This window comes from Bufo bufo, chromosome 1 (genome assembly GCF_905171765.1).
Source record: "Bufo bufo chromosome 1, aBufBuf1.1, whole genome shotgun sequence".
NCBI classification, from domain to species: domain Eukaryota; kingdom Metazoa; phylum Chordata; class Amphibia; order Anura; family Bufonidae; genus Bufo; species Bufo bufo.
The window spans coordinates 526,693,757-526,699,756 of record NC_053389.1 but is presented as its reverse complement, the minus strand read 5'-3'; positions in this window follow the sequence as shown (position 1 = coordinate 526,699,756).

The following is a 6,000-nucleotide window of genomic DNA, read 5'->3' as shown; positions in this document are numbered from 1 at the left end:
TGAGGGCCGGATAGGATGCGGGTGCGTTGCGGTAAAATGCGTGATTTTTCCACACGAGCGCAAAGCGTTTTAATGCGTTTTGCACGCACGTGAGAAAAATCGGCATCTTTGGTACCCAGACCCAAACCTGGACTTCTTCACAGAAGTTCGGGATCGGTGTTGTGTCAATTTTATTATTTTCCCTTATAACATGGTTATAAGTGAAAATAATAGCATTCTTAATACAGAATGCTAAGTAAATTAGGGATGGAGGGGTTAAAAATATATATAATTTAAACTCACATCATCCACTTGTTCGCGCAGCCTGGCTTCTCTTCTTTCTTCTTCTTTGAGAACCTGGGAGAAAAGGACCTTTGGTGATGTCACTGCGCTCATCACATGGTCCATCACCATGGTGATGGACCATGTGATGAGCACAGTGATGTCACCAAAGGTCCTTTTCCTCCCAGGTCAACAAAGAAGAAGAAAAATGACGAGCCGGGCAGCGCTAACAAGTGGATGAGGTGAGTTAAATATATTTTTTTTTAACCCCTCCATCCCTAATTTACTTAGCATTCTGCATTAAGAATGCTATTATTTCCCCTTATAACCATGTTATAAGGGAAAATAATAAAGATCGGGTCCCCATCCCAATCGTCTCCTAGCAACCATGTGTGAAAATCGCACCGCATCCGCACTTGCTTGCGATTTTCACGCAGCCCCATTCACTTCTATGGGGCCTGCGTTGCGTGAAAAACACACAATATAGAGCTTGCTGCGATTTTCATGCAACGCACAAGTGATTCGTGAAAACCACCACACATGTGCACCGCGCCATAGAAACGAATGGGTCCGGTTTCCGCACGGATGCAATGCATTCGCCTCACGCATTGCGCCCGCGCGGAAAACTCGCCCGTGTGAAAGGGGCCTTAGGCTTGCACCTCACTGTTTTACTCTTCATAGTGTACTGCGGCTTGAATTCAGTGTTTATGGATCATCTCACAAACGGTCTGTGCCCTTTAGTCCTAATAAGAACAATCTTGCTCTCATCTGTCCATAGTAAGTTGTGCCACTTCTCTTTACGCCAATCAATGTGTTCTTTGGCAAACTGTGACCTACATGTCTTTTTCTCAGCACTTGTACTTTACCAGGGTTTCTTGCAAATAGTTTGGCTTCACATAGGAGTCTTCTGATCGTACTCACAAGTAACTAAAGATATTGGATTTATCTGGAACTGATCATTGGATGCTTCTTTGCCATTCTGTGATCTACGCGGATGTTAGTGTTTCTTTTCCTACTACGTCTTTCGGGTTTTGTTTACCATTTTAAAGCATTTGAGATTATTTGAGCTGAGCATCCAAATATTTTCTACACTTTTTTTTTTTATGTTTTCCCCTCTCCAATAAACATCTTGATCAAAATTCTGACTTCTTCAGTACAATGTCTGAAACGACCCATTTTACTCACTGAGCAAGGGCTAAAACCAGCAGGTCCAACATTTGCTGCCCTCCTTCTTTAAATGAGGGCCATTAGGGCTCTTTCACACGAGTGTGGAATCCACTGCGTGAATGACAGCCAAGCACCGCTCCGGACAGCAGAGACACGGAGCAGTAACATGATTGATAATGCTGTTTGCCTCTCTGTGACCTTCTTACTACAAAATGACAGTGAGATAAAGTTGTCACCGTGATTTTGTAGTAAAAAGGTCAGAGAGAGGCACGGAGCATTATCATACATGTTATTGTACCTTGTCTCTGCTGTCCGGAGCGGGGCTTGGCTCTCTTTCACGCAGCGGATTCCACGCACGGGATCCACTCGTGTGAAAGAGCCCTAATTGACACCTGTTTCTTCACAGAATGAATGACCTCTCTAATTGAACTCCACACTGCTATTAATTTGAACCACTTTCATTAAATGAGTCAATTACACCCAATTAGCAGCGTACATGTCATGATGGTTGATTCATTTGGTTGCCCATTACTCGGCTACACCTACTCATGCATTTTTTTCCCCATGTTGTATTTTCTGCCAAAAACTTTCACACTAGCGGTTTTCTTTTCCGAAACTGAGTACCGTCCTAGGGGCTCAATACCAGAAAAGAACTTATCAGGTATATCCCCATGCATTCTGAATGGAGAGTAATCCGTTCATGATGCATCAGGATGTCTTCAGTTCAGTCTTTTTGCCTTTTCAGGACGGAAATAATACCGCAGCATGCTACGGTTTTATCTCCGTCCAAAATTCCGGAAAACTTGCCGGAATGCCGGATCTGGCATTAATTTACATAAAAATGTATTTGTGCCGGATCTGTCCTTCCAGTCTGCGCAGACCTTTAAAAATTTGGAAGAAAAAAGAAACTGATCCGTTTGTCCATATGACAAACGGATCCGTTCTTGCAATGCATTTGTGAGACGGATCCGCATCAGTCTACAAATGCTGTCCGTTTGTATGCAGATTGCCTGATCCGACAGGCAGTTCCGGCGACGGAACTGCTTGCCAGATCACTCTGGCACAAGTGTGAAAGTAGCCTTAGACTGCTATTATTTTGCACATAACTGCACATGGTTTGACCAATGCTCTATAGTAAGTTTCCAGATTTTGAGATCACCTGAAGGAGGTATCAATCAACAGAAACCTGGTAATTGGAAAGATGTACATACCATAGTACAACTACAAACTACTAACCTGTTTCATCGAGTAATCAACCTCTGAACATAGAAGTAGTTGTCCATTACCAATTCAAAAACTCTCCTTAGGCTACTTTCAAACTTGCGTTGGTAATTACGGTATCGAGATCTGGCAGGGGAGCTCAATACCAGAATTAAAGAGGACCTTTCACTAGTTTAAAAACTAAAAACTAACTATATCAGTGGACAGAGCGGCGCCCAGGGGTCCCCCTGCACTTACCAGTATGTCTGGGCGCCGCTCCGTTCGCGCTGGCCAATCGTAGCGCACAGCCAATCGTAGTCCCAGGCTATGAGCTGTGCGCTACGATTGGCCAGCGCTGCAGCAAGGGACAACCCTAATACAAAAACTCTGCCCCGTACAACAGAGGGAGCTGCACACACCGGAGCCTATACCGAACGGAGCGGCGCCCAGACATACTAGTAAGTGCAGGGGGAACCCTGGGCGCCGCTTTGCCCACTGATATAGTTAGTTTTTAAACTAGTGAAAGGTCCTCTTTAAATAGATCCATTTTGATTTTACACATCAGGATGCAACCGTTCCGTTAGGATGCGGTTGTGTGAAACCAAAACGGAAAAAAATTTATTCAATGTATTTAAAGTTAATGGTTGACGGATCAGGTTTTTTAGGCTCCTAAAAAAATGGATACGTCACCATTGACTTACATTGGTTTCAGTGCCGGATCAGCTTGCAGCGGTTTTGTGTCCGGTCACAAAACGGAATGCTGCTGGAACAGAAGACATCCTGAACAGATCTCTTTCCATTCAGAATGCAAGAGGACTAAACAAACGTGTTTTTTTTCTGGTATTAAGATCCTCTGCCGGATCTCAAAACCAGAAAACAACAACGCAAGTGTGAAAGTAGCTTACTAGCAGCCAATACCTTTTATAACTGACCTGGGGACTGTAGACATCCATCCATGTACATACTGCAGAAAACTCTACTCAGATGTATGGAATATATTTTCTGCAACACATCTTCCAGAAAACAAATATGGTCCATCGGGTGTGTGAGACTCTGTACCAGCAAAGTGTAGATTTCACAAATCCCATGTACACCTTGAGTTTTTTTTTTAATGAATGAGAGGCAAAACCATCTCAAATCAAGTTTTTGGTACGGAAACACAAATCTGCACAGATTTTTTTTGGTTTACAAGCCCGCACCTGTGTGCAGGTAGGGGAAAAGCAGTAACCTCTGAATATTGTAGCCTAGGTCAGTTGTAAAAGGTGTTCCCATCAAGACCAATTTGTTGGCTACCAAAAAGGCTTTAGGCTGGGTTCAGACCTGAGCGTATTTGATATGCGCGTTTTTATCGCACATTTTTATGCACGTTTTTTGCAATAGTAAACGCGCGTTTGTGTGATTGACTGCAGTGTCCTATGGCCACAAACGCGCGTCAAAACGCCCCAAAGAAGCTCAAGAACTTGTTTGAGCGTAGGGCGTTTTTCAGCGCGTTCAAACGCGCTGTAAAACGCTCAAGTGAGAACCAGGGCCATAGGGAAGCATTGGTTTTCATGTGTTGAGCGTTTTACAGCGCGTTTGAACGCGCTGTAAAACGCTCAAGTGTGAACCCAGCCTTAGAGTTGAAAACTGACAACTACTTGTATGTTCAGAAGGTGGGTTACACATCTTCATTTGTCAATGTTGGTGGCTACACAACTGCTGATTCGGTGTTGATTATACACTGTGGGGCAAGGCGATTCATGACACATTGGAAAAACATCTGAATATGTGGTGGAAGCCATAAGCTTGAAAGCAAAAAATAAAAATCTTTTGCCCAAACAACATTTGAGGTAGATCACCATTCTAAGGCACTTCACTGTGGGCAGTGACACTTTAGAGCTGGCAAGATCCCATATAAATAGCAATTTACAGGGCGATCTCTAGCAAGCAGGGTGCAAGCTTCAGATTTCCGCCAACCACCACTTCCAACGGCACACACATAGATACCAACCGCTCCGTGGTCTTCTGTCCTGCCTGCGTATAGTGTCAGGACCTATTGCACTATGACCTGAGGCTGTGCGACATCAGGTCACAGGAAGGGTGTGCTGGATCTTCCCATAGGCAGCACTGTCCAGAGTAGGAGAGGTAAATTATTTTGTGTGATCTGATGTCCGATTAAGGTGCTATTCATATAGCCATATTTTTAGTTCATGTACAATCCACTTTTTTTTTTTTTTGCAGCTTGCATGTGGACCCATTCATTTCAACAGGGCCGCAAAAAATGTGAACAGCACATATCCATATATATGGTTGGGCAGCAATCCGTATTTTGCGGATCTGCAGCCACTAAAATGTAGTTCTGTTGTTGTGTGAATACCACCTAAAATTTGGGAGTCTGATGAAGACTGGGGGATGGGTCTTTTCTGTGGTCTGACCTAGGTGTGATTTGAGGCGCCTTATAAAGCAAGAAAAATACAGTAAATTAATTGCCTTATGTATTTCCCTATAGGGGTTGTCCACTCCTTCACAAGTGATGGCCTAGCCTGAGGATAGACTCTCACTACATTATCGCCAGGGCCCGACGGCCTGCATCCCTGCTGATCAGCTGTTGTATAGCATCTTCAGTGCCGGAACTAGACCGGTCCATCCATTGTGCAGTATATGGACGGAAGCTGTGTAGTTTGGAGCCACTGCAGAAAAACTGATAGGCAGGGGTGTGAAGGGTCGGACACCCCCGATCACAGTGAGCCTATCCTGAGGCTAAGCCACCATTTGTAAAGGAGTGGACAACCCTGTTAAAATACGCCATGAGCTACATTTAATGTAGCCTAGGTCAGGCATGCTTAACCTGCGGCCCTCCAGCTGTTGGGAGTTGTAGTTTGGCAACAGCTGGAGCATGCCTGACCTAGGTAATCCACAATAATGGATGTCTACTTACCTGTACTGTCCATGAGATCAGATGCCAAATCAATATCAGTTAGGTGTACAAAATGCTATTAGTCACCTCTGTATGCTGATCACGTCCTTTCTTTGGGGCAATGGCCAATACAACATACAGGGAGCTGGGCATTAGTATTAATGTTGGATCATGCAGTCTTAGCATTAGGATGTAGCTATTACTTACGCTCTATGGTTTCACATGTATTATTTTGTTACTGATCATTTGGATTTGTAACATTAAAGTCATTATAAAATAATATCCAGTGCACTGCAGTAAAAGTGAATAGAAAAGTTGTTTTATAGCTGTACTGTTTTCAATAGACTTTTTTTGGGGGTTGGGAGAGTCATATGCCTCTGGGCTGGTGCCAAGTGAACTTTCAAGACCCTAGCAATGCCCCTGACCATTTCTTAATATTACATTATTATGGGGGGGGGGGATTGCTTTGGCTACAG